This window comes from Eschrichtius robustus, chromosome 8, assembly GCF_028021215.1.
Source record: "Eschrichtius robustus isolate mEscRob2 chromosome 8, mEscRob2.pri, whole genome shotgun sequence".
NCBI lineage: Eukaryota > Metazoa > Chordata > Mammalia > Artiodactyla > Eschrichtiidae > Eschrichtius > Eschrichtius robustus.
Window position 1 is genome coordinate 73211501 of NC_090831.1, and position 13387 is coordinate 73224887.

Genomic DNA, 13387 nt, shown 5'->3' on the forward strand with positions numbered 1-13387 from the left:
GACCCGTTGACCTTACCGAGTGAGAGTAAGTTTTGTCGACAGAGCCACGAGCCAGAGCCGGTGACCTTGCCAGACAGCGAACAGAAAGACAAGTCATAAAATGTGACCTGCGCAGGCCTGTTTGCCGCTGTGCAAGTTCTAAATGTTTTCTCCCTGCCCACCCTGAAAGGGATCCAGAAAGATGGGCGTCTTTTAGGGACAGAACAAGCCAACCTGAGACGCGCCCCTCCAGCCCCAGCATGGTTTCCATGGACATTGGGGGAATTTTTGAGAGAATGAGTGAGAGGTCTGAGGATATGGTGATAATTAGTAGAAAGAAAACTTTATTGTCGGGGCCTAGTAGAAATAAGGTTTAAAAGTGCAGAAACTTTTAAGAATAGTTTTGCCAATCACACCTACAGTTTCTTTTTATTAACGTTGCATAATAATAAGGATTTCTGATGGTCTAAGGACTTAAGTGCTAATGCCCAGTTTGTGTCATTTAAAAAATTTCTTCCCAAAATGTTACCTGTTTGCATTACTTTATGTCTCTGGGCCGGCATAGTCCTTAGACTCCCTCTCCAAAGGGTCAGATGTGAGTCCAGGTTGTGGAATCTTTAGATTCTAAAGGTCCTGCCCTTGCTTTTCCTGGGTGGGTTGTGCTGGTGGGTGAGGAGGCGCCAGTACTTATAGCCTCTCTTGTGTGGTAACCAGTATTAAACCAAAGTGTGTGTCACTTAAGATAATGATGTTTTCTTAGTGATCCTGGAATTTCCCTACTGTGTGTTTGACATTGTGTGGTGTGTCATCCTTTTCTTTTTAAAACAGAGGTGCATAGTTTCAAGCTGAAAAGGAATGCCCAGACACTTCTACAACTCAGGGTGTGATTTTACCTTTCTCAACTCCTAAGGTAGTATGTTCGAAAAAGGAGGTCTTGAGGTCTTCTTCCTGTCTTCTCATCCGTCTAATGGTTCTGTTCAACAGATATGTGTCTACTACTGTATGTGTGCTGTGGATGAAATTATGTAAATAAGCACAGCTAAATATTTTTGTAAAAAGGTCAAACAGTTTAACATTAGTCATCAAAGCGGAGAGACCCAAGGCTGACCTTTGAAATACCAAGCCCTCTATAGTTTCAGGGAGCCCAAGTGTCTACAGAATCTTCCTGGGAGGTTTCAGTTTGTCTCCTCTTATCCCAGGTTGGATGATTTGTGTTGTGCTTTGTTCCTGACACAGTCAGACTCAGGCTAGAAAGCAGCAAAGAATCATAAATACATAAATAAAGTAGTAAATGGCTATAAAGATAGGACCCTAATATACCTCTATTTTAGCCAGTAAAGAAGAGAGGGACAAAAGATAATGAGACTGAGGGAATCAGTGTTTTAGGAAGATGGGATTATAAATAAAAGCAGTAGATAACCTTTTGTGTGTATGTTTTCTTTGTTGAAAAACAACAAAAACCCTTTTGGGGAGTCTTTGTGATATTGGAGAGAAAAGTGAAGGGTACATTTTGTCCCCTGTAACTAGTGGAATCACCTAGACACTTCCCAAAGGGTGAATTCCACCACTAGAATTGTAGGTCCAAAGTTCTTGTTTTATTTTGTCTGTTACCTTTGGATAGTGTCCAGTTAAGGATGATTATCATGTATATAAATAAAATCATGTTCTTCCAATTGTAGCGGTGTTACAGAGGCACCCCGGTGTAACATCCTTTAAAAAGCACAATTTATTCTTGTGACAAAGGAAGGTTGTTTTTGTCATTGTGCTGGTAGATTTTGGCTAATCCATCTTATTCTCTTGATTTATTCTCTTGAGGTTGGTGTGTCTTTACAGATTCCTAACTAACCCATGTCTTGGATTCTATACTGAGAAATTTTAGGAGACTATACTTACAAGTTGAAGACAAAGGCATCATTTTCTAAAACTAATTTCACATGTTAAGTGGTGATGATGACATCTACCTCTTAAGAATTGTGAGGAGAAACTGAGATAGTGTATATGAAAACACTTTGTAAATTTAAGAATGCTTCAAACGTCCACGTATTATTTGTGTTCAGACAGGTTAGTGGGGCCCTTGCCATGGAGAAAGTTCCCAGTAAGGCATCAGTTCACCTGACCTTTCCAGTAGAACAAGTCATACTCAAACCCAGATGTTACAGGCTTTGGAACCAAGAAGCTGCTTGAATATAATGAGACTGTAGTTTGTCAGAAAAGACCATCAGTAAAATGCCATGAAATTCAGTGACACTTCAGAAAATTATTGATGATGTCATCCTCACGAGCTGCAGATCTCCATTCCGTTTTGTTTCCTTCCTGTTTCTTCTCTTCCACTTCTGCCTTGGGGCAATTACTGGCCTCCATGACTTACTTAGCTAGACTAGGAATTCAGATTTTAGAGGATGCTGATATTTGTTCAGGCAGGATCAGGAAGTCAAGGACAGGTGACAACAAATTCTTTCCTTTCAAGGGAGAGTTGTCAAAGTTGGGCCCCCAAACCTGTGATTTATTGTTGCCCTGCAGGATCCGTTTTACAGTCCTATGGCTGGTTCTTTAAAGGTTTCTTAAAAGGGCAGATGCCTTAATAAGTGCCTTCAAGTCACAAGTAATTGATCATGATTATAGGCACCTCCCACAGATAGTTAAGCCTCTAAGCTTGAAGGAGCATAATAAACATATTCATTTTTCAAAAGTTTAAGATTTAATTTTGATGGATTTGCCAGAAAAACTGTCTTGTTATTGCTGGCACTGGTACTGCCTGCATGCACAGGGATAGTGACTTGAAATTCTTGCTTACCTGTGCTTGATACATCCCAGGCCCAGGCTTGATCAGCCAGTCAGTGTCTGGGATGTAGACTTACTTGTATCTTGCAGTTGGTAATCCCAAATCCTGGAGACTTTGCCAGAATCAGACTTCAGTATCAGCTTATATTAGAGCTTCTGCACTCCACAAATGAATCCTATTTTACATTCTGAACTAAATATATATAGTAGATAAAATAATATGTTTTATCAGCAATCTATTCATTCATCAAATATTTACTGAGGGCCCAGTATTTGCCAGACACTGCTGGAAGCTGGGGATACATCAGTGAACAAGTCAAAAAAGTCTCTACATTTACAGAACTTAACCTTGTAATGGGATGAGCAGTTCTTTTATCTCTTTAAAAATTCAGTTCTCTTTATTTCCATTGGTTTGTTTTGCTATATTTAAGCTAACCATTTTTTTTCAGAGCATCAAATATTTGTGGTAATTTGGTTACCCTGAATTTGCTGATTGATAGTTAGATAACTAAAACACTAATCAGAATCAAATGCTTTGGGGGGATTAAATTTCACTTTAGGCACATACCAAGAGATCTGTATAAGAAGACATTGACATGTAATTAATAGATACGAACATTTGAGCTCCACTTACTCAACAAGGATTTAGGAAGGACCTACTGTTTAAAAACCATGGGGTTAGGTGCTGGGAAAGATACTTGGGTAAATCATACCTGGCTACTCCTCCCAAGTAATTCCCCTGTTTTTGAAGAAATAAGATGATCATCATAACCCCGATACATGGTAGTATCATGTCATTACAAAGTCCTGGTAAGTGCTATCAGTGTTGTCTCCAGGGATTAAATTTGTTAGTGTAACAGTAAAAGTAATTCAAATTCAAGTACTGGTTCAGGAAACTAAAACTCATGGTATTTCAGTGAGTAAACTTGTGTCTAAATATGTTAAATTATGATTATTAGCATATTTAATCACTGCTTAAAAACGCCAGAAAAATGTGTGCAGCTCAGTGATTATTAGATCATAACCTCAGGTGGGTTAGTTCATGGGAATCCTTCTGAATAAAAGTGTTGTTTTGTAGGTGAATAATATGTTTATTAGGGCTTGTTTCATTGAAGGCAGGAAAAGCAGGAGTTTAAATTGTCTTTTTAAATGTCAGTATGTGAAAAGTATGTTTGGTCTTTCATTCTCTAACAGTTCCTTGAGAAGTCCCAATTTATTGAGCTTATTTAGTAAATACACATTTTCACAATGATGTTCTGCCCATTCCTTGTTCCTGCAGAAGAACTTGGTAGTGCTGAATTGTTGCCATTGATTGCACTGTATCCTTTTTACACAACTATTATCACCATGGAATTACTAGAAGTTCTCTATCAAGGAGAAAATGGCTTCTAAAAGGGAAACTTGTACAAATGTGAATATCTCTTGGTGTATTTTCTTATGTTTAAGACAAGGGTAAATGGATATCTATGAAAATAGACTCCTTGTTAAAAGTAAATTACCCTTAAAAAAATATGCCTCACTATTGATGATTTCCTAGGAATGTTTTTTAAGAACGAAACATCCAGTACTCACAGTGTCGTTGGAAACTCATGAATATTAGGGTTGAAAGATACTTTGGAAGTCTTTCTACCCTTTTATTATTATAGATAAAGAACCTAAAGGTCAGAGGTCAGGCAGCTTGTCTGTCATGCCATTTTAAAGTCGTTGACTTTCTCTAAAATCTGAGTAGCAATTTTAAAATAATTCTTTTTGTTTGGTGGAAGAAGTTAACTCAAGTGAGTACATTTCTAGTTTGGAAAATATGAGCTATATGTAGACAAAGGTGATAGTTTGCCAGGAATAAATGACATATCAACTCAGGAAACTCCTGAATTCTGCAGTATGCCTTACTGAAGTATATCTGTAAAAAGTGTGATGATTATCCATTAAATTCTGCTTTTAAGGAAGTTGGGTAATAACTATGATCATTTAAATAGCTGGAGTTAAATAATAATATGGGTAAATAATGTAGTTAAATAATTAAGTAATATTGAATTCATTTTAGACAGAGAATAGTTAAAAACATCTAAATGCTTGGTACTCGTCTTATGAATGAGCTATTACATAATGCGGCTCTGGCATCTAATACCCATTTAGTGAAATAAATACCATAATACTTGAAAATTAGGTAGCATAACAACCTCTAGACACCTAAGCAAATATGTGTTACCCATGCTTCTTGAAGAACTAATAACACGATTTCTATTTCTTATGAAGTTCAGATAAGCTTCTCAGTCTTCTTAGGATGGAAATTAATTGTGAGCTTCCTGCTGTGGTAGAACATAGCAGAGATGAAATCTGGCTGCAGGAGGAGTGGCAGTAGAAGAAGGTAGTATTGGTAATGTTGGGCTATGTTCAAGGGCCAGGAGGCGGCACTGAAAATGGTCACAGGTGGTTGGTAACAAGCCTGCCTACATAAAGGTTACCATTTGAGTGGTGTTCTATAGATGCTAAGTCTGCTGGGGCAGGCAGGTGAGCAGTCAGAGGGAGGAGTTTTATAAGAGCCACTGGGCAGTTGTTTTCAATGTCACCAATGTGCTACCATACTTGATTTTGTTTTAGCAGCTGCACATGTAACTGCTCTCCATTGAGGTGAAATAAAGGCACCTTAAGGCATGTGGCAGGAATCTGTGTGTGTGCAGTAGTAGCCTGGAAGTCCATTTGGGATGGCATCATTATTAAACACTTAGTAGTTTACCTAAATTTGGACAATAACTGACTTTGTCATTTAAGTAGCCATTTTAATTATTGATTCCAATTTACCCTTCCTAAAGGATTTTAGTTCAGTAGAGTTAGAATCACAGTATAAGAATTTTTTCATTGAAGAGGGTCTTAGGTTTAACCTAATCCAACCCCCTTTGGCCTGTGTAGGAATTGTTTTGTAAATGCATAAAAGAATTGTCTTATTTTTAGTCAGCTACTTTATTCCGTAATTATATGCATTGTAGATACAAACCGAGGATAACTAAGGTTCAAACGCAGGTTTATATCCAGTGTTAACAGGACAGGATGACTAATGGTCACTGCATATTAGAAAACATTCCCTTGGGATAGAAAAGTATTTTCTGTTTCATGACTTTATGTTTGCTGACTTGAAGACAAGGATTGTATGTATCTTTTATATTCCTAAATAACAGTGTCCGTACTGTTAGTTGCCCAGTATGTTTCCTGAATGAATGATGTAGAATAAATTAAATTATAAACCCCTTAGATGAGAACTTTTCATCCTTTTAGAGTTGCATATAGCGTTAGTAGGTATCTCCGGCTAAACACTGGGAGATTATTGATATTAACTATACAGTATCTGTATACCAAGGCTATATAATAAGAGCATTCAAATACTTATTGATATTTTAAATTTTCCCTGTGACTGTCCATTTTTTCATCTTCAGTACTAGCTTCAACTTTGATAGGATTTCCTTGTGTTCTTCGTGGGCATTTGCTGCATGTATCCTACAGTCAGACTGACGAGTCCATTTCCCCTACATATATATGCTCCTTGCCATCACCTCTTCGACTTCAGTTGGGGCTGATCTCAGAATGTGTACACAGTGTTCCTCCCTGTACCACTCTTTCCACCTGTTGAAGCATCCTTCAGAACCAAGCTCTAATGCCACCTTTTTTTGTGTGTGGTGTACTCCTTAATACCTTCATTTGGATAAAATGTCTGCTTCCTTTGAACCCTGACAACATTGGCCCTCCCTTATGGCACGTAGTATATGTCTGCTCTTTAATATTATTATGTCTATTATTTAAGATATAATATTAATCTTCCCCCCACCCACCATTTTCCACACCCCAGCTGTGAGCTCCTTGAGGCAGGGAATGTGTTTTGGGTCATGTCTGTTTACATTCTACATCCAGTGGAAATAAAATGAGTAAATGAACAAGTGAATGAAATAATGGAAAGGACGTCCAGTTACTAAGGAAGGGACCACGTGGATTATTTCCATCACATGAATGTTAATACTAAGGAGTGTCAAATAAAGAGGGAAAATGGATCTGTATATTGGGTTATGCTTACTTGGTTTCCTGGGAATAATAAATACTGAAAAGAGAAAGTTTCATTTTTGTTTTATTCCAATCTTTATAGTTTATATTAAAGTGAGTTTTAAAATTTAAGTAATTCCCATAGTTAACTGTACAGTCTTGGACTTAATTTACATACTGTAGAGAAGACATTCACATTAGGAAATGTGCACACATTCAGTAAAAGTTGAAAATGATTTACACATTTTTTAATGTAAGAATATAGGGTATTCTGGATACACTTTAATCAATTGCTTGAATTCTTTTACTTTTTTTTCCCACTAATTTGGCTTTCTGTACTGGAAAAACCCTTGTTTTCTTGTTCCTTGCTGTATCCCAAGCACTTAACGTGGTGACCAGCATCTTGTAGCCCAGAATAAATATCTGTGAATGAATGAATGAGTATGTGCCATCTAGGAATTCAGAATTGATTTTTTTTTTAGTCAGAATTGGGTAATAATGTCTGAAAGCATATGTAAGATCTATAGCTTTCAACAAGTATTTATTGATTATCTGCCATATTAAGCATTTTGTTAAACATGATTGACAGTGATTACAGAAAGTACCTACATCTTGAAATGTTTACCCCCAAAATGGTATTAACTCTGAAATTTGTTTCAAAATGGAGTAGAGCTGAAACAAGCTGAACATTGTTGAAGCTGTGGAAGTTCTTTATACTATTCTCTCCTCATTTGTATATATTTGAAATTTTCCATTGTCATAAGTTTAAAAAATGTTCCCAGTCATGGGCTAAGAGAATAATCGATTCTATTCTGACTCCTCTGTCTATTAGCTGAGTGACCTGGAGTTTCCCACAATAAAATAGAAATTATTACAACTCTTTTGACCTGAGAGTTACTATGATCAAATGGAATTATGTCTATGAAGGTCAAATATTACACAAATATAAGATATTAACAAAACAAATTCTGCCCTTGAGTAGTTTATAATTTTGTGGAGGAAACTGACATGTACACAGATATCTGTATTGCTGATTGGTAGTGCTTTCATCCCCGCCCCCCCCCCCCAACAATGTGAAAGTATGAATGGAACTAGGTATTTCTGAAAAGTATTGGATTTATAGTAATTATAGTAAAGTACAATCTTTAATCTATGTATTGGTAATTTGTGTCGCCTTTACCCAATACTGTATCCTGTTCATTAATGGATTTATTGTGGGCAGGTCTGAGGACACAGCACTCCTGAGAACACATTGTCAAAATTGTTGGGATGATTTCTTTTTTATTTCACTATTCAAATTAACTCAAAGAGGAGTTGAATTCTTTGTTTGTTCTTTCTCCCTCTCTTTTTTAATTTCAAAATCTCAAACAGAATTATTCCTTTTTATGTTACACATTGGAATTTCTGCTTGTTTGTTTTCTGAGGCTCTTATGGCATGACTGCCTTATGACATTTCAAATTTCGTTTCATATATTCTGTGTTTAAGTCATTAAGATCTATCCACAGAAAGGAAGCAGTTCTCTTTCAGGGGCAGTAATCTCTAGTGAAATATATTTTTTATTTTGTTTCCTTTGATTGCTAAGTAATCTCAAAAATTTCTGTTAGGTATTCCTAATGATTAGTATAAAACATTTACTTTTCCTAAAATGTTTTCTTTTTAGAAGGTATAAAAGTGTAAAGTTGGGAACGTTAACACTTAACCCTGTCCAGCAACAGAACAAGAAAAACAAAAGACATCTTTGCATTTAAAATTTTAGGTTATTGTCTCTGACCAATACATTTTAAAACTTTTTGGTGGAAATCAAGAAACTATCTGAGTAGTTTCAAGGTGAGAGTTTTAGATGATGTCATCTACGTTCCAACTGTGTAGAATCACTTAAAGAAGTTATTAAATAGTCTTGGGTAAAAATGGGATGTTTTCTTGTTGAGCCATACGAAACCAAGAGATAGATTTAGAGACTGGGCTAGAATGGACTGTTGTTGCTGATCATGAATGAAGTGTATTTAAATTATGGAAGTCCCCTTAAAGAACTAGGACAGCATCCCTTCTTTGAAATAACACACTTCTTACATATTAAGACACAAAAAAGAGTTGCGACATCCTGCTAGTCATTACAAATTATTTGAAGCCCATGAAATTTAATCAGTGGTAATTTAGCTAACCAAGAGTTCATTAGACTAGAACTTAGGGTTGATGATGCCAGTTGGGTCCTCAACTAAACCAGTTAGTTTTGCAAAGAGGAAAAGATTGACTCAGAGGGATGGGATTGGTTTCCAGGAGAACTATACAAAAGCATGGTAGATTCGGTGGTACCAATTCCTGATCCTAGAAAAACAGGATTTTTGAGATGAGTCAAGAGTCGCATCTTTGTTTATGAAAAATGGTATAGTTTTTTTTTCTCCCACTTTAGTTGATAAAATAAAATTGAGAGGTGAAACCATCATTAGGCCAGTAGAGAGTGGTCAAGAGATGTATCTTATGAACTGAAAGGACCACATGCTCATTAAAAGGAGGGAAGAATGTGGCAGAAGATGAGCTAAGTTGAGGTAGAGGTGAGAGATAGTGCATGGTGAAGATGTAAAACAGTGACAGAACCTGGCATTGCTTACGTAAATCTGAATTTTCTTAGACTTCAAAATTTGAAACCTAGTGATCTGAAAGTAGATGAAAATTCTGGCACGTTTGGAGAGACCACAGCCAGTGCTTGTTGAATAAGTAAACTCAGACTATCATTCTTTTAATTCCATAATGATAAAATGTCATAGTTGTCTGATTGCTTTTTCTTGGGAGCCTTATTTTAGCCATCTTTACATTGTCCATTGTGCCTAGCACTCAAATATGTTGAAGTAATGCATGAATTAATATAGAATGTAAGTTACCCATTAGAACATAAGCTCCATGAGGGCAGGAATTTTTGTCCATTTTGTTCAGTGCTTTTATCCCCAATATCTAGAACAGTGCCTGGCACATAAATATCTGTTGAGTGACTTACTGAATAATTAAACTGTGAGCAAAGATTACTCTTTTACACAAGTTTTATGAGAGTAAAAGTGTATATTAACACCAAAATTTAGCACATATGTTATTTTTCTATTCACTCATTAGTATTGCATTTAAAATTATAGGATTATATAGTCTCTAATAATTATAGTAATAAATTGGATTATGACTTAGCGATTAGGAGTTATTTAATAATTTAATGATTAGCAAGTAGACTGGACACTAAGATATATCCTCTCTGAACTAATTCTTCCACTGATGTTTTCATTCAATTATGAACATAATTTTATATAAACAATATTAACTGGCATTTTATATGGTCGTATCATTTGCGGCAGAATTGACTTAGATGTTTTGGTGGGAATTTTAAGACATAGTTTCAGATTCTCTGGGTTGTGAAATTTTATAAAAAGGATTGACATACATTCTCTTAAAGAGTTTGACATAAGTTGTAAAGTTGTATAAGCGGCTGTAGCTGTCCTTACAAGTGGCTAGTCCCATCATGAACCTTGTCCCAATACTCCTATTTGGTGCTGCCATTCCAAGCACCTTTCTTTTCTGCTTAGATCAGTTGATTATCATCATCTAAGGGGTCTGACATTACTTAGTTATGACTACTACTACTAATAATAATAATGGAAAGAAAAGGAGAAAAAAGCAAAAGAGGAAGGAAAAAAGGGAAGAATGGAATAGAATGGAATAGGAAAAGATAGGATAGAATAGGGTGAAAATCTGTGGTGGTCCCAGTCGATTGTCAGGTATGTTGCAAGGAGTTGTTACTAAAGTAGAATACCAAGGGAGTCATTTGTCATTTTTTATTTAAAGTAATTACATTTTTTGTTAAAGAAATTATTCTGATAAATATTGCTGTGTAGTAAATTACCCCAGAATTTAGGGGCTTAAAACAACCATTTTCTTATGTTCAAGGATTCAGTGGCTGGGGAACAGAGCACAGTGAGAATGGTTTATCTTTGTGATGTCTGAGGCTTCAGCTGGAGTTGACACAGCAGCTGGGGGTTTGATTCATGTTGAGATGATGTCTTCATTCTCAAGTCTGGTGTTCATGCAAGCTGGTTGATGTAGGCTAGGACCTGAGCTGGGGCTGTGGATCAAAGCACCTACACCTTGCCTCTCCATGTGTCCTGGGCTTCCTCCCAGCATCAAGGCTTCAGAGTAATTGGACTTACATGGCGGCTCATGGCTCCAAAAGCCACTCAGTGTCCTTAGGAACAGACAGTGTTACTTTTGCCATGTTCTGCTGGTTAAAAGTGAGTTCAGGGCTTCCCTGGTGGCGCGGTGGTTGAGAGTCTGCCTGCCATTGCAGGGGACACGGGTTCATGCCCTGGTCTGGGAAGATCCCACATGCCGTGGAGCAACTGGGCCCGTGAGCCACAATTACTGAGCCTGCGCGTCTGGAGCCTGTGCTCCGCAACAAGAGAGGCTGAGATAGTGAGAGGCCCGTGCACCACGATGAAGAGTGGCCCCCGCTTGCCACAGCTAGAGAAAGCCCTCGCACAGAAACGAAGACCCAACACAGCCATAAATAAATAAATTAATTAATTAAAAAAAAAAAGTGAGTTCAAAGCCCCACACATTCAAGGGGACGGGACATATATCATCTCTTATTAGAAAATATTAAAGAATTTGTGCCCTCCTTTTTTTGGTAATCATGACATTCGTGCTTGGTGATTAGTATAGAAGAGTATATGATAAAAAAGCAAGGCTCCTGTCCCACCTATCCCTATGCCCAGTACTCAGATACAACTTCTTTTAACTCTATTTTTGGTGCTTCTGGTAGTTCCTTTGCCCGTAAATGTAGATAATATGCTATGCTCTATTTCTTGATATCTAAACTTCAGATAATAGCTATTGACTTCCTACTCTGACAGATGAAGATTTAGCTCATCAATACTACTCCCTGTTTATCTCCTTAATCTTTTGTTATATAGGGATATTTTTATTTTTTATAATGATTTAAAATAATATCCTTAAACATCATTTTTTTGTTCTTTCTCTTTTGATAGTATCTCTTGATCCGGCATTTAGTAAGAGAAGAATTTTTTATTTCCCTAACCTTTCCTCTACCTTTGTAACTCCCTTTAACATCACAACTTCTATCAGCTACTTTGCTAGAGTTGTTAAACATTTGCATTCTGTTTTGCAACCACAAGTGTAGGTTCAATGTTATAACCCTATGAGGCTGAAGGAGTCCTTCTTTCTTAAATAAAGACATCTGGATTTTCTTTTCTTATTCTGCATCACTTTAAAAAAATTACACCCTACTTTAGTGTACTGCTTTTTCAAACCATGACTTTTTTGTGTTGCTTTGTTTTTCCTGGAGTTTATAGTTGCCTTTCTGTTTTTCTTGTACTGTTTGCCTTTATCACAGCCTAAACTTCTTCTTTTCAAACACTTCATCATACCGTCTGTTTCTGTTGAATTGCCCCAGTTCCTGAAGTTTCTCTGAAGTTTTGGTTTACTTTGGGTTGGTTATTTACAGGCTTGATGAACAGTTGTCTTCCTGGGACTTTTTTTCACTACTCCTCTGACTTAGAGCCACTCATTCCTGCATCCTGTCTCTTCCTCTTTAGTGATTCACACCCTTCTTTTGCTAGTGTACATTTGTGAGTAACTTCCTAAGAAATTGTTTATGGGAGGTACACTTTCTGAATCCTCACCTATTTGGAAACATCTTTGTTGAACCTCTCATTAGATTATGACTTGACTGTTTTTAGAAATCTAGGATGAAAAATTTTGCCACAGAACATTGCTCTTTCTGTATTCAGTGTTGCCAATGAGAAATCATCTACCAATATGATTTTCTAATTAGTTTTTAGTGAATTTTTTTGTCTGGAAGCTGCTAGGCTATGTTCTTCAGAAATATGTGACTAGGTGTGGTGCTTTTTTAAGTTCAACTTGCTGGGCATTCCTTGGGATCTTTCTATGTGCGTATTTATTTTATTTTTAAAAATTACTTCTTTCTCTATTTGTCCTGTTCTTTCTTTCTGAGTTTCTCCTGTTAGTCAGATGCTGTCTTTCAGTTGGGACCTCTCAGTCTCTTAAAGGTCAGTCTTACAGATTGATCTCTATGTCTCTTACCTTCTTTTCCTCTATTTTCTAATTATTCTATTTGTTTTTGGTTTTGCTTTGCTCTATTCTAAAGAAATCTTCTATATTATTTTCTAAACATCCATTGACTTTACTTTTTTTGCAGTTATATTTTTAACTTCACACCATCTTTTTTGTTGTTGTTCTCTGCTTGTTTGTTTTTTTGAAAAGCATCCATTTTATGGGTGTAATATGTTCTTTAATTGCTCTAAATTTTGAAAAAAATTCTCCATATTACCTCTGTTTTAGTCAGCATTTTGTTTCTAACTTGTTTTTCCTGTTGCTGGATTCCTTAAATGCTTGGTAATGTTTGGATATTCTTTTGCTTTTTTAAAAAATCAAGTTTATTGAGATATAATTTACATACAGTAAAAGACATCCTTTTTTTTTTTTAAATTTATTTTTGGCTGCATTGGGTATTTGTTGCTGCGTGCGGGCTTTCTTTAGTTGCGGTGAGCGGGGCCTACTCTTTGTTGCGGTGCACCGGCT

General features: G+C 36.5%; 1 protein-coding gene across 3 annotated transcripts in view; it reads left to right on the forward strand.

The window, feature by feature from the left end:
* Positions 1-13387, forward strand: part of CDK6 (cyclin dependent kinase 6) — a 227453-nt gene that overhangs the window by 3711 nt on the left and 210355 nt on the right. The gene's annotated exons all lie outside the window — the stretch shown is intronic.